We start from the raw sequence: 16293 nt of genomic DNA, 5'->3' as shown, positions 1-16293 counted from the left end.
TGGGGAGGGGAGGAGGCACAGAGGAAATGGGGGCTCAGTGTGGGAAGGCCTCCTGGAGGAGGTGAGCTTTCAATAGGGCTTTGAAGAGAGCTAACTTGGCGGATGTGCAGAGGGAGGGCATTCCAGGCCAGGGAAAGGACGTGGGCCGGGGGTCGACGGCGGGACGGGCGAGAACGAGGCCCGGTGAGGAGGTTAGCGGAGGCAGAGGAGCGGAGGGTGCGGGCTGGGCTGGAGAAGGACAGAAGGGAGGTGAGGGAGGAGGGGGCGAGGAGATGGACAGCCTGGAAGCTGAGGGTGAGAAGTTTTTGCTTGATGCGTGGGTTGACTGGCAGCCACTGGAGGTTTTGGAGAAGGGGAGTAACATGCCCAGAGCGTTTCTATAGAAAAATAATCCTGGCAGCAGAGTGAAGTATAGGAGTGAAGTGGGGAGAGGCAAGATGTTGGCAGATCAGAAAGGATGCTGATGCAGTCATCTAGTCGGTTCTGGGAACACGACCGGGAGGGATAAGGGCTTGCAAACGGCGCTGCTCAAACCCCAAGCAGCACGGCCTAGTGGCTAGAGCACGAGCCTGGGCGTCAGAAGGAAGGTCATGGGTTCTAATCCCAGCTCTGCCACTTGTCTGCTGGGTGACCTTGGGCAAATCACTTCACTTCTCTGGGCCTCATCTGTACAACTGGTATTGCGACTGCGAGCCCCATGTGGGACAAAAATCCAGTTTGCTTGTATCCACCCCAGCGCTTTGTGCAAAGCCGGCACAGAGCGCTTTAGGAGTACCAGGATTATCACCGAGTTCTTCACGCGGGCCTTCGGTCCCCAAGTCTTCGTGCCTAGACCGAGAGACTCAACCGCCACTTACGTCTGGAAACGCCAACATTTACACAGCGTGAATCGGACTGTACTAGACCTAACGCTGTCATGAAGCGGGACTACTCACATGTGGCCCTCTCTAGGAGGGAAATAAGGATCAGCAGAGTCTGGGAACCAAATCGACAGGCCCTGGGTGTGCCCCTGTCATTTCGAAAGGTTGCTTCCCCCTCCCAAACTGAGCGTTGAGTCGCAAATCATTCCAAACGCAAACATGTTCGTTCTGGTTCCACCCACCCTGGGGATCCGTGCCAGCCGCTGGCATCATCATCATCAATCGTATTTATTGAGCACTTACTGTGTGCAGAGCACTGTATTAAGCACTTGGGAAGTACAAGTTGGCAACATATACAGTCCCTACCCAACAGTGGGCTCACAGTCTAAAAGGGGGAGAGCTAATACCGCTTCAAGCGCTTAGTACAGTGCTCTGCACACAGTAAGCGCTCAATAAATACGATTGAATGAATGAATGAATGAGTGGGTGGAGATGGAGAACAGAAGTGGCCCCAAAATTAAGCCTTGAGGAAACCTCACTGTTTGAGGGAGAGGAGGAGAAAACCCTGAGAAAGAGATTGAGTTTAAAACGGAAACATTTTCCTTGTTTCCTGATGGCGGGGCAAGCACTCAGTACAGTGCTTTGCAGACAGTAAGCGCTCAATAAATACGATTGATGATGATGATGACAATGAATTTCATGACTGTGAGCCCACTGCTGGGTAGGGACTGTCTCTATATGTTACCAACTTGGACTTCCCAAGCGCTTAGTCCAGTGCTCTGCACACAGTAAGCACTCAATAAATACGATTGATGATGATGATGACAATGAATTTCATGACGTTCACTAGTACTTAATAATAATAATAATAATGGATTTATTAAGCGCTTACAATGTGCAAAGCACTGTTCTAAGCACTGGGGAGGTTACAAGGTGATCAAGTTGTCCCACGGGGGCTGGGGGGGGCTCACAGTCATATCCCCATTTTACAGATGAGGTAACTGAGGCCCAGAGAAGTTAAGTGACTTGCCCAAAGTCACACAGCTGACAACTCTGAGCCCACTGTTGGGTAGGGACCGCTTCTATATGTTGCCAACTTGCACTTCCCAAGCACCCAGCACAGTGCTCTGCACACAGTAAGTGCCCAATAAAACGATTGAATGAATGAATGAATGAATGAATTGGCAGAGCCGGGATTTGAACCCCTAACCTCTGACTCCAAAGCCCGGGCTCTTCTCACTGAGCCATGCTGCTTCCCCATTCATTCATTCAATCGTATTTATTAATAGTAATAATGATGGCATTTGTGAGAAATTCAACTTTTGAGAAGCTACCGTGGCTCAGTGGAAAGAGCCTGGGCTTTGGAGTCAGAGGTCATGGGTTCAAATCCCAGCTCTGCCAACTGTCAGCTGTGTGACTTTGGGCAAGTCACAACTTCTCTGTGCCTCAGTTCCCTCATCTGTAAAATGGGGATTAAAGTTGTGAGCCCCCGGTGGGACAACCTGATCACCTTGTAGCCTCCCCATTCATTCAATCGTATTTATTGAGCGCTTACTGTGTGCAGAGCACTGTACTAAGCGCTTGGGAAGTACAATTTGGCAGCATATAGAGACAGTCCCTACCCAACAGTGGGCTCACAGTCTAGAAGGGGGAGACAGACAACAAAACAAAACATATTAACAGAATAAAATAGATCGAATAGATATGTACAAGTAAAATAAATCAAGAGTAATAAATACGTACAAACATATATAGCGCTTAGAACAGTGCTTTGCACATAGTAAGCGCTTAACAAATACCGACATTATTATTAAGCGCTTACTAGGTGCAAAGCACTTGAGCGTTTACTGTGTGCAGAGCACTAAACTAAGCACTCGGAAAGTATAATTTAGCAACAATCAGAAACAATCTGATTTACAAGGGGCTATTTCCCAAGACCAAAATTACACGACACTTGGAAAATCATTCCTGTTGGCATTACGTAATTAATCAATTAATTAATGATAGCATTTATTAAGCACTTACTATGTGCAAAGCACTGTTCTAAGCGCTGGGGAGGTTACAAGGTGATCAGGCTGTCCCACGGGGGGCTCACAGTCTTTATCCCCATTTTACAGTTGAGGGAACTGAGGCCCGGAGAAGTGAAGTGACTTGCCCAAAGTCACACAGCTGACAAGTGGCGGAGCCGGGATTCGAACCCATGACCTCTGACTCCAAAGCCCGGGCTCTTTCCACTGAGAATTACTGTGTTCTTCCTCGTCTTTCACGTTAAGGACTGCTGGTAAAATTGTGGACCACGGGGAGAAAAAAAAGCCACCTGAGCACGTAATTTCAATAAAAATAAAGTTTAAGGGTTCTTTCCTATGTTTTCCAATGTGAATAACCACACAGAAGCTGCGTGGTCTAGTACAGCCTGGGGCCTAGGGGTCCAAAGGTCCTAGTTCTAATCCTGGCCCCACCACTTTTCTGCAGCGTGACCTTGGGCAAGTCACTTAACTTCTCTGTGCCTCGGGTCCCTCATTTGGAAAAGGGGTTAAGACCGTGAGTCCTTAGAGCGGCAGCGTGGCTCAGTGGATACAGCCCGGGCTTTGGAGTCAGAGGTCATGGGTTCGAATTCCGGCTCCGCCACTTGTCAGCTGGGTGACTTTGGGCAAGTCACTTCACTCCTCTGGGCCTCAGTTCCCTCATCTGGAAAATGGGGATTAAAATTGTGAGCCCCCGGTGGGACAACCTGATCACCTTGTAGCCTCCCCAGCGCTTAGAACAGTGCTTTGCACCTAGTAAGCGCCTAACAAATACCGACATTATTATTAAGCGCTTACTAGGTGCAAAGCACTTGAGCATTTACTGTGTGCAGAGCACTGCACTAAGCGCTCGGAAAGTACAATTTAGCAACAGTCAGAAACAATCTGATTTACAAGGGGCTATTTCCCAAGACCAAAATTACACGACACTTGGAAAATCGTTCCTGTTGGCATTACGTAATTAATCAATTAATTAATGATAGCATTTATTAAGCGCTTACTATGTGCAAAGCACTGTTCTAAGCGCTGGGGAGGTTACAAGGTGATCAGGCTGTCCCACGGGGGGCTCACAGTCTTTATCCCCATTTTACAGTTGAGGGAACTGAGGCCCGGAGAAGTGAAGTGACTTGCCCAAAGTCACACAGCTGACAAGTGGCGGAGCCGGGATTCGAACCCATGACCTCTGACTCCAAAGCCCGGGCTCTTTCCACTGAGAATTACTGTGTTCTTCCTCGTCTTTCACGTTAAGGACTGCTGGTAAAATTGTGGACCACGGGGAGAAAAAAAAGCCACCTGAGCACGTAATTTCAATAAAAATAAAGTTTAAGGGTTCTTTTCGATGTTTTCCAATGTGAATAACCACACAGAAGCTGCGTGGTCTACTACAGCCCGGGGCCTAGGGGTCCAAAGGTCCTAGTTCTAATCCCGGCTCCACCACTTTTCTGCAGCGTGACCTTGGGCAGGTCACTTAACTTCTCTGGGCCTCGGGTCCCTCATTTGTAAAATGGGGGTTAAGACCGTGAGTCCTTAGAGCAGCAGCGTGGCTCAGTGGAAAGAGCCCGGGCTTTGGAGTCAGAGGTCATGGGTTCGAATCCCGGCTCCGCCACTTGTCAGCTGGGTGACTTTGGGCAAGTCGCTTCACTTCTCTGGGCCTCAGTTCCCTCATCTGGAAAATGGGGATTAAGTCTGTGAGCCCCACGTGGGACAACTTGATTACCTTGTATCTACCCCAGCGCTTAGAACAGTGCTTTGCACATAGTAAGCGCTTAATAAATGCCATCATTATTATTATTATTATTATTTGTGGGACAGGGACTGTGCCCAACCTGATTACTTTGTATCTACCCCAGTGCTTAGAACACTGCCTGGCACAAAAGCACATAACAAATATCATTATTATTATTATTGTTACTATTATTATTTAATAATAATTATTATTATCTCCCCCTTTTAGACTGTGAGCCCACTGCTGGGTAGGGACTGTCTCTATATGTTGCCAATTTGTACTTCCCAAGTGCTTAGTACAGTGCTCTGCACATAGTACGCGCTCAATAAATACGATTGATTGATTGATTGATGTAGAGTCTAGTGTCCATTAGACTGTAAGCTAGTTACGGGCATGGAATGTGTCCACTAATTCTGCTGCACTGTACTCCCCTAAATGCTTAGTACAGTGCCGTGCACATAGTGGCACATAGAGAAGCAGCGTGGCTCAGTGGAAAGAGTGCAGGCTCGGGAGTCAGAGGTCATGGGTTCTAATCCCACCTTCGCCACTTATCAGCTGCGTGACTTTGGGCAAGTTACTTCACTTCTCTGTGCCCCAGTTACCTCATCAGGAAAATGGGGATTAAGACTGTGAGCCCCATGTGGGACAACCTGATTACTTTGTATCTCCCCCAGCACTTAGAACAGTGCTTGGCACATAGTAAGTGCTTAAATACCAAAATTATTATTATTATTCATTCAATCGTATTTATTGAGCACTTACTGTGTGCAGAGCACTGTACTAAGTGCTTGGGAAGTACAAGTTGGCAACATAGAGAGACGGTCCCTACCCAACAGCGGGCTCACAGTCTAGAATGATTATTAATAATAATATAATATAATATACAATTATTATTATATAATAAGCATATAATCAATCAATCATATTTATTGAGCGCTTACTGTGTGCAGAGCACTGTACTAAGCGCTTGGGAAGTACGAGTTGGCAACATATAGAGACAGTCCCTAACCAGTGGGCTCACAGTCTAGAATTATTAATAAGAAAATATAACATAACATAACATAATATAATGTATAATAATACAATGTATAATAATATGAAATAATTATTATTATTATATAGTAAGCATACATTGAATACCACTGATTGACTAATTGATTAGATCTATTTATTGAGCGCTTACTGTGTGCAGAGCACTGTACTAAGCGCTTGGGAAGTACAAGTTGGCAACATATAGAGAGGGTCCCTACCCAACAGTGGGCTCACAGTCTAGAATTATTATTTAATATAATATAATGTATAATAATATAATATATAATAATTATTATTATATAGTAAGCATACAATGAATACCACTGATTGACTAATTGATTAGATCTATGGAAAGACATTTCACAGCGGTTTAGTTACTGCCCCGAGTCCCAGTTCTTTGCCAAAGCCCCTCAACCGTTAACTCCATTTAAAATATATATATATATATTTAATAAAGCTAAGATAACCAATTAACAAAAAGTGCCCAAATACCCAAAAGAACCACCTTTAATTCTTAATGGGAAATGTCACATACTCACCTCATTTTCCTCATCCCTCCTGCCGCGGACCCTTCGCCCACACCCGCCCTCCTACCTGACGTTTCCTCCCCATTCGCATCTTACCTCCTTCCCTTCCCCACAGCACCTGTATATACGTATATATGTTTGTACATATTTATTACTCTATTTATTTATTCTACTTGTACATATCTATTCTATTTATTTTATTTTGTTAGTAGGTTTGGTTTTGTTCTCTGTCTCCCCCTTTTAGACTGTGAGCCCACTGTTGGGTAGGGACTGTCTCTATAGGTTGCCAACTTGGACTTCCCAAGTGCTTAGTACAGTGCTCTGCACATAGTAAGCGCTCAATAAATACGATTGATGATGATGATTCACATCTGGCAGAGTGCTGTTCTCCCCATCTTCCAAACCCTCCTGAAATCCTAACTCCTCCTGGAGGTCTTCCCGGATTAATCTCTCATCTCCCCATTCTCTATTCCCCGATGCACTACTTCAGCATTTCCAATCAAGGCATTTACTGAGTGCAGAAGACAACACTAAGCATATGTTAGGAAACATAACATAAACATATGTTATGTTCATGTTTGGTTTTGTTCTCTGTCTCCCCCTTTTAGACTGTGAGCCCACTGTTGGGTAGGGACCGTCTCTATATGTTGCCAATTTGTACTTCCCAAGCGCTTAGTACAGTGCTCTGCACATAGTAAGCGCTCAATAAATCCGATTGATGATGATGATGATAAGCAGTGTGTCCCGGTGGATGGAGCAGAGAACCTGGGTTTTAATCTCAGCTCGGCCACCTGCCTGCTCGGTGACCTCGGGTGAGGCGCTTAACATCTCTGTGCCTCAGTTTCCTCACCTGCAGAATGGGGATTAAATCCAACTAGAGAAGCAGCGTGGCTCAGTGGAAAGAGCCCGGGCTTTGGAGTCGGAGGTCATGGGTTCAAATCTTGGCTCCGCCACTTGTCAGCTGTGTGGCTTCGGGCAAGTCACTTCACTTCTCTGGGCCTCAGTTACCTCATCTGTAAAATGGGGATTAAGGCTGTGAGCCCCCTGTGGGACAACCTGATCACCTTGTAACCTCCCCAGCGCTTAGAACAGTGCTTTGCACATAGTAAGCGCTTAACAAATGCCATCATTATTATTATTATTATTAACTAAGCAGCGTGGCTCAGTGAAAAGAGCCCGGGCTTGGGAGCCAGAAGTCATGTAGGGACTGTCTCTATATGTTGCCAACTTGTACTTCCCAAGTGCTTAGTACAGTGCTCTGCACACAGTAAGCGCTCAATAAATAGGATTGAATGAATGAATGAATAATCCCAGCTTCACCACTTGTCACCTGTGTGACTTTGGGCAAGTCACTTAACTTCTCTGGGCCTCAGTTACCTCATCTGTAAAATGGGGATTAAAACTGTGAGCCCCACGTGGGACAACCTGATCACCTTGTATCAATCAATCAATCAATCAATCGTATTTATTGAGCGCTTACTATGTGCAGAGCACTGTACTAAGCGCTTGGGAAGTACAAATTGGCATCACATAGAGACAGTCCCTACCCGATAGTGGGCTCACACGCTTGGGAAGTACAAATTGGCATCACGTAGAGACAGTCCCTACCCGATAGTGGGCTCACAGTCTAAAAGGGGGAGACAGAGAACAGAACCAAACATACCAACAAAATAAAATAAGTAGGATAGAAATGTACAAGTAAAATAAATAAATAAATAAACAGAGTAATAAATATGTACAACCATATATACATATATACAGGTGCTGTGGGGAAGGGAAGGAGGTAAGACGGGGATGGAGAGGGGGACGAGGGGGAGAGGAAAGGAGGGGCTCAGTCTGGGAAGGCCTCCTGGAGGAGGTGAGCTCTCAGCAGGGCCTTGAAGGGAGGAAGAGAGCTAGCTTGGCGGATGGGCAGAGGGAGGCCATTCCAGGCCCGGGGGATGACGTGGGCCGGGGGTCGATGGCGGGACAGGCGAGAACGAGGTACAGTGACGAGGTTAGCGGCGGCAGAGGAGCGGAGGGTGCGGGCTGGGCTGGAGAAGGACAGAAGGGAGGTGAGGGAGGAGGGGGCGAGGGGATGGACAGCCTTGAAGCCCAGGGTGAGGAGTTTCTGCCTGATGCGCAGATTGATCGGTAGCCATTGGAGGTTTTTGAGGAGGGGAGTGATATGTCCAGAGCGTTTCTGGACAAAGATAATCCAGGCAGTATCCCCCCCTGCGCTTAGAACAGTGCTTCGCACATAGTAAGCGCTTAACAAATGCCATCATTATTATTACTTAGACTGTAAGCCTCGTGTGGGGCAGAGACTAAGTCCACTCTGATTATCTACTAATACAGCAGCGTGGCTCAATGGAAAGAGCACGGGCTTGGGAGCCAGAGGTCATGGGTTCAAATCCCCGCTTCGCCAATTGTCAGCTGTGTGACCTTGGGCAAGTCACTTAACTTCTCTGTGCCTGTTACCTCATCTGCAAAATGGGGATTAAGACTGCGAGCCCCACATATGGCACCCTGATCACCTTGTATCCTCCCCAGCACTTAGAACAGTGCTTTGCACGTAGTAAGCACTTAACGAATGCCATCATTATTATTATCCACCATAGCACTTAATTATTATTATGCACAATGAAGCAGACAGACACTATCCCAGACACTTTTAGACTGTGAGCCCACTCTTTCAGACTGTGAGTCCACTGTTGGGTAGGGACTGTCTCTATGTGTTGCCAATTTGTACTTCCCAAGCGCTTAGTACAGTGCTCTGCACATAGTAAGCGCTCAATAAATACGATTGATTGATTATCCCACCCCTCAAGGAGTAACAGCTCTTTTCATCCAGAATCAGTAGTATTTATTGAGTGCTTATTGTGTGTAGAGCATTGACGTGAGCACAATAAAACAGAGCTGATAAAGATAGTCCCTGCCCACAAGGAGCTCACAGCCTAGAAGGGGAGACAGACATTAATATAAATTATTTATGGATATGTAGATCACTGGTGGGGGGCTGAGGGGGAAATAAAGGGGGCAAATCCGACTGCCAGGGTGACGCAGAAGGATCATATTTACAATCTGCCACCACCTAAGGATTTGAGTACTGGCCCCCCCATTAGCATTTTATCATCTTGTCTTACACTGTCAAGTCGTCTCTGACCCACAGTGACTCCATGGACACATCTCTCCCACAACTCCCCACATCCACCGGCAATCAATCAATCAATCAATCGTATTTATTGAGCGCTTACTGTGTGCACAGCACGGTACTAAGCACTTGGGAAGTACAAGTCCCGTGCTCTTGTGGCTCAGTGGAAAGAGCCCGGGCTTTGGAGTCCGAGGTCATGGGTTCAAATCCCCGCTTAGCCACTTAGCTGTGTGACTTTGGGCAAGTCACTTCACTTCTCTGGGCCTTAGTTTCCTCATCTGTAAAACGGGGATGAAGACTGTGAGCCCCACGTGGGACAACCTGATCACCTTGTAAACTCCCCAGCGCTTAGAACAGTGCTTTGCACATAGTAAGCGCTTAATAAATGGCATTAATCAATCAATCAATCGTATTTATCCAACTTGTACTTCCCAAGCGCTTAGTACAGTGCTCTGCACACAGTAAGCACTCAATAAATACAATTGATGATGACAAGTCGGCAACACATAGAGACAGTCCCTACCCAACAGCGGGCTCACAGTCTAGAAGGGGGAGACAGAGAACAAAACCAAACATACTAACAAAATAAAATAAATAGAATAGATATGTACAAGATAAATAAATAAATAGAGTAATAAATATGTACAAACATATATACATATATACAGGTGCTGTGGGGAAGGGAAGGAGGTAAGATGGAGGGGCAGTGTCTCCAGTTTTTGTGGTAAAAATATGCAAGTGGTTGACCACTGCCTTCTTCCGCGCAGTCTTTGCCCTCGATTCTCTCCCGTGCCGCTGCTGCCCAGCACGGGTGAGTTCATTCATTCAGCTGTATTTATTGAGTGCTTACTGTGTGCAGAGCATTGTACTAAGCACTTGGGAAGTACAGTTCAGCAACAGAGAGAGAAAATCCCTGCCAACACCGGGCTTACAGTCTAGAAGGACAGACATGAAAACACGTAAACAGGCATCGATATAAATAGGATTCTAGATACATACATATCTACACGAGTGTGGTGGGGCGGGGAGGGGGTAGGGAGCAAGTTGGGGCAACATACAGGGGAGGGGGAGTTGAGGAAAAGGGGGGCTCAGTCTGGGAAGGCCTCTTGAAGGAGGTGAGCCTTCAGTAGGGCTTTGAAGGGGGGGGAAGTGTGATTGTTTGGCAGATTTGAGGAAGGAGGGCATTCCAGGCCAGAGGTAGGATGCGGGCCAGGGGTCGATGGTGGGACAGGGGAGAACGAGGCCCGGTGAGAAGGTTAGCACCAGAGGAGCGGAGGGTGCGGGCTGGGATGGAGAAGGAGAGAAGGGAGGTGAGGTAAGAGGGGGTAAGGTGATGGAGAGGTTTGAAGCCAACAGTGAGGAGCTTTTGCTTTGGCCTGTAGCAGACTGCCTTCCACTCGCTAGCCACTGGCCAAGCTAGGAAAGGAATGGATAGGCCTCTGCCTGACTCTCCTTCCCATAGCGAAGACTGGTAGAGGACTGGAAACTCTCCAGGTGCCACCCTGAGAGGGGCTCTTCACATTCAGGTAGACATAATTCTACTCTACTGCTTCCTCCTGCCTTTAGATCGGTCTCCCTCACTAGCTTGTAAGATCCCTGAGGGCAGGAATCGTGTCTACTAAGTCTAGAAGGCATCAAATATCATTGATTGATGGAGACAATCCTCAAAAAAAAAAAACCAAACTTGCAAAAACAGTACACAAAACAGTTAATTCCCTCTAACAAGACTGAAAAGGAACTAAGAGTTATAATAGCTCCGACTACTATGAATCCACAAAAGTGTGTTGTCAAAAATATCAACAAGATTCTGAGATGTATCAACTGTAACAGAGCATAGAAATGAAAGATATACAGTTATACATGATATAACTGATATACAAGATATACAAGCGCTTAGTACAGTGCTCTGCACACAGTAAGCACTCAATAAATACGATTGATGACAGTTCTCCCAGGTTTTGTGTGGGTTTTTTCTATGGTATTTGTTAAGCACTTACTATGTGCCAGGCATTGTACTAAGTGCTGGGGTAGATACAAGCTAATAATAATAATAATAATAATGGCATTTATTAAGTGCTTACTATGTGCAAAGCCCTGTTCTAAGTGCTGGGGTAGATACAAGGTAATCAAGTTGTCCCATGTGGGGCTCACAGGCTTAATCCCCATCTTCCAGATGAGGTAACTGAGGCCCAGAGAAGTGAAGTGACTTGCCCATAGTCACACAGCTGACCAGTGGCGGAGCCGGGATTTGAACCCATGACCTCTGACGCCAAAGCCCGGGCTCTTTCCACTGAGCCACGCTGCTTCTCTGCTAATCTGATTGGACACAGTCCATTGTCCTACAGGGGTTCACAGATTTAATCCCTATTTTACAGATGAGGTAAAGGAGGCCCAGAGGAGGGAAGTGACTTGCCCGAGGTCACAAGGCAGACAAGTGGCAGACCTGGGATGAGAACAAGGGTCCTCTGACTCTGAGCCTTCTGACTCTTTTCACTAGGCCACACTGCTTCTCAGTTGGATTTTCACACCTTAAGTAAAGTACCGTGTCCAGACGTGGGCTCCAAAACTGGACTGGAAAATGGAGAACTTTTTTTATTTTTAATGGCATTTATTAAGCGCTTACTATGTGCAAAGCACTGTTCTAAGCACTGGGGCGGTTACAAGGGGATCAGGTTGTCCCACAGGGGGCTCACAGTCTTAATCCCCATTTTACAGATGAGGTCACTGAGGCCCAGAGAAATTAAGTGACTTGTCCAAAGTCAAACAGCTGACCAATCAATCAATCAATCAATCGTATTTATTGAGCACTTACTATGTGCAGAGCACTGTACTAAGCGCTTGGGAAGTACAAATTGGCAACACATAGAGACAGTCCCTACCCAACAGTGGGCTCACAGTCTAAAAGGGGGAGACAGAGAACAGAACCAAACATACCAACAAAATAAAATAAATAGGATAGAAATGTACAAGTAAAATAAATAAATAAATATATAAATAGAGTAATAAATATGTACAACCATATATACATATATACAGGTGCTGTGGGGAAGGGAAGGAGGTAAGACGGGGGGATGGAGAGGGGGACGAGGGGGAGAGGAAAGAAGGGGCTCAGTCTGGGAAGGCCTCCAAGACCAGTGGCGGAGCCGGGATTTGAACCCATGACTTCTGACTCCAAAGCCCAGGCTCTTTCCACTGAGCCACGCTGCTCCTCAAAAGTAAACGGCTGGGAGGAGAATCTTAAATATGATCAGTGGTTTGAAACGGTTCCAAGAATCAGGATTGGTTAGCCTGAAAAAAGGTGGCCAGAGGGCAATTTCACTATTTAAATGAGTGAGGGCTATTGTCCGGGATTTCACTATCAGCTGTTCCTCATCTCTTCCGACCTGAGGACAAGGAGAAAAACCTGAGGACAAGGAGAAAAGGACGGACTGCGGCCTGAGGGATTAGATGTCAAGAAAGAATTTCCTGAGAGCGATGACTGCAGACATTTTGGAGGTGGCAGAGAGGCAGGCTAAGATTTACTCCCCTAGGTCTTCTAAAACCGTATCGCGTCTCACGGGCGTGGGATGATTTCCGTACTCCCTGGCCTGAAAGCAAAGGAGAGGGGAACTCCCCCTTTTAGACTTCCCCCTTTTAGACTGTGAGCCCACTGTTGGGTAGGGACTGTCTCTGTATGTTGCCAAATTGTACTTCCCAAGCGCTTAGTACAGTGCTCTGCACACAGTAAGCGCTCAATAAATACGATTGATGATGATGATGATTTCCGTACTCCCTGGCCTGAAAGCAAAGGAGAGGGGAACTCCCTCTTTTAGACTTCCCCCTTTTAGACTGTGAGCCCACTGTTGGGTAGGGACTGTCTCTATATGTTGCCAAATTGTACTTCCCAAGCGCTTAGAACAGTTCTCTGCACACAGTAAGCGCTCAATAAATACAATTGAATGAATGAATGTGTGTGTGTGTGTGTTTGCACCTATATATATGTTTGTACAGATTTATTACTCTATTTTACTTGCACATATTTACTATTCTATTTTGTTAATGATGTGCATCTAGCTTTATTTCTATTTATTCTGATGACTTGACACCTGTCCACATGTTTTGTTTTGTTGTCTGTCTCCCCCTTCTAGACTGCGAGCCCGTTGTTGGGTAGGGACCGTCTCTATATGTTGCCAACTTTTACTTCCCAAGGTCTTAGAACAGTGCTCTGCACACAGTAAGCGCTCAATAAATACGATTGATGATGATGATGATGACTGACCCAATGCAGTTCCTCTCTCAGATGGGAAGTTCCTTGTGGGTAGGTCTTGTGTCTACCGGCTCTGTTGTACTGTACTCTCCCAAGTGCTTAGTACAGTGCTCGGCACACAGCGAGCGCTGAATAAACACCGCTGATTGATTGCAGCAGCTCCCAACTGTGCCCCAGAAATTCCAGGTCCAGAAACATCTGCCTTTATTTTCCACAAAAGGGAGTGTCCCCTTGCAAGGCCAGGATCCTCCATTCCAAAGAGAGACACACACACACACACATTCATTCATTCAATTGTATTTATTGAGCGCTTACTGTGTGCAGAGCACTGTTCTAAGCGCTTGGGAAGTACAAGTTGGCAACATATAGAGGCGGTCCCCACCCAACAACGGGCTCGCAGTCTAGGAGGGGGAGACAGACAACAAAACAAAACATGTGGACAGGTGTCAAGTCATCAGAATAAATAGAAATAAAGCTAGATGCACATCATTAACAAAATAGAATAGTAAATATGTGCAAGTAAAATACAGTAATAAATCTGTACAAACATATATATAGGTGCAAACACACACACACACACACACACACATTCATTCATTCAACTGTATTTATTGAGTGCTTACTGTGTTCAGAGCACTGTTCTGAGCGCTTCGGAAGTACGTTGGCAACATATAGAGACGGTACCTACCCAACAACGGGCTCACAGGCTACAGGGGGGAGACAGACAACAAAACAAAACATGTGGACAGGTGTCAAGTCATCAGAATAAATAGAAATAAAGCTAGATGCACATCATTAACAAAATAGAATAGTAAATATGTGCAAGAAAAATAGAGTAATAAATCTGTACAAACATATATATAGGTGCAAACACACACACACGAGAGGAGGAACCTCCAACCAAGTAGTCACAAGCCTGAGAAACCTTAAGAAATCCTCTTAGCAGTCATTTCCCAAATCCACTCAATCAATGGTACTTATTGAAAACTTACTGGGTGCACAGCACTATACTAAGCGCTTGAGAGAGTACAACACAAATAATAATAAATGATGGTATTTGTTAAGCGCTTACTATGTGCAAAGCACTGTTCTAAGCGCTGGGAGGGGATACAAGGTGACCAGGTTGTCCCACGTGGGGCTCACAGTTTTAATCCCCATTTGACAGATGAGGTGCCTGAGGCCCAGAGAAGTGAAGTGACTTGCCCAAAGTCACACAGCTGACAAGTGGCGGGGCTGGGATTCGAACCCACGACCTCTGACTCCCAAGCCCGGGCTCTTTCCCCTGAGCCACGCTGCTTCTCTAAAAGAATTAGAGGACACGCTCCCTGCCCCTCACAAGCTTATCAGTCCTGGAGTCTTGCAGGAGCCTAAATTACAGGGTCCTGCCTGGCATCCAATCAATCAATCGTATTTACTGAGCGCTTATTGTGTGCAGAGCAGTGTACTAAGTGCTTGGGAAGTACAAATTGGCAACATATAGAGACGGTCCCCACCCAACAGCGGGCTCACAGTCTAGAAGGGGGAGACAGAGAACAAAACAAAGCATATTAACAAAACAAAATAGATAGAATAGATATGTACAAGTAAAATAAATACGTACAAACATTCATTCATTCAATGGTATTTATTGAGCGCTTACTGTGTGCAAAGCACTGTACTAAGCGCTTGGGAAGTACAAATTGGCAACATATAGAGACGTTCCCCACCCAACAGTGGGCTCACAGTCTAGAAGGGGGAGACAGAGAACAAAACAAAGCATATTAACAAAACAAAATAGAATAGATATGTACAAGTAAAATATGTACAAACATTCATTCATTCATTCAATGGTATTTATTGAGCGCTTACTGTGTGCAGAGCACTGTACTAAGCGCTTGGGAAGTACAAATTTGCAACATATAGAGACGGTCCCCACCCAACAGTGGGCTCACAGTCTAGAAGGGGGAGACAGAGAACAAAACAAAGCATATTAACAAAACAAAATAAATAGAATAGATATGTACAAGTAAAATAAATAGAGTAATAAATACGTACAAACATTCACTCATTCAATGGTATTTATTGAGCGCTTACTGTGTGCAGAGCACTGTACTAAGCGCTTCAGTCTGCCACGGCGGGGTGAACACCAGGGAAGGGCACCACTTGAAGATGCAGGGGGGACAATCTTTCTTTTTTTAATATTTGTTACATGCTTATTATGTGCCAGGCACTCTGCTGAGCTGGACAGATACAAGCCAATCAGGTTGGACACAGTCCCTGTCCCACATTCATATTTGTGGAGCATCTACTGTGCGCAAATAATAATAATAATAGCATTTATTAAGCGCTTACTATGTGCAAAGCACTGTTCTAAGCGCTGGGGAGGTTACAAGGTGATCAGGTTGTCCAATGCTGGGCTCACAGTCTTCATCCCCATTTTACAGATGAGGGAACTGGGGCCCAGAGAAGTGAAGTGACTTGCCCAAAGTCACACAGCTAACAATTGGCAGAGCTGGGATTTGAACCCATGACCTCTGACTCCAAAGCCCGGGCTGCTTTCCACTGAGCCACGCTGCTTCTCTAAGTGCCACTCTAAGTGCTACACTAAGCGCTTGGGAGAGTACAACAATAAACAGACACATTCCCTGCCCACAACGAGTTTACACGGGACTCATCGTCTCAATCACCTCGATCACCATCGTCTCAATGCTGGGGAAGCAGCGTGGCTCAGTGGAAACAGCCCGGGCTTTGGAGTCTGAGGTCATG

At 45.9% G+C, this 16293-nt stretch overlaps 1 protein-coding gene and 1 non-coding gene across 4 annotated transcripts in view; both read right to left on the bottom strand.

Annotated features, from left to right (window-relative positions):
* The window catches only part of ABCC5 (ATP binding cassette subfamily C member 5), a 144960-nt gene that overhangs the window by 109351 nt on the left and 19316 nt on the right, over positions 1-16293 (bottom strand). The window lies entirely within an intron of this gene.
* LOC119933677 lies at positions 10677-10814 on the bottom strand. Its single transcript, XR_005452591.1, has one exon. It is a non-coding gene; the product is annotated as a small nucleolar RNA SNORA7 (small nucleolar RNA).

The sequence above is a fragment of the Tachyglossus aculeatus genome, chromosome 1 (assembly GCF_015852505.1).
Source record: "Tachyglossus aculeatus isolate mTacAcu1 chromosome 1, mTacAcu1.pri, whole genome shotgun sequence".
Lineage (NCBI taxonomy): Eukaryota > Metazoa > Chordata > Mammalia > Monotremata > Tachyglossidae > Tachyglossus > Tachyglossus aculeatus.
This window is presented reverse-complemented; position numbering and strand designations above follow the sequence as displayed.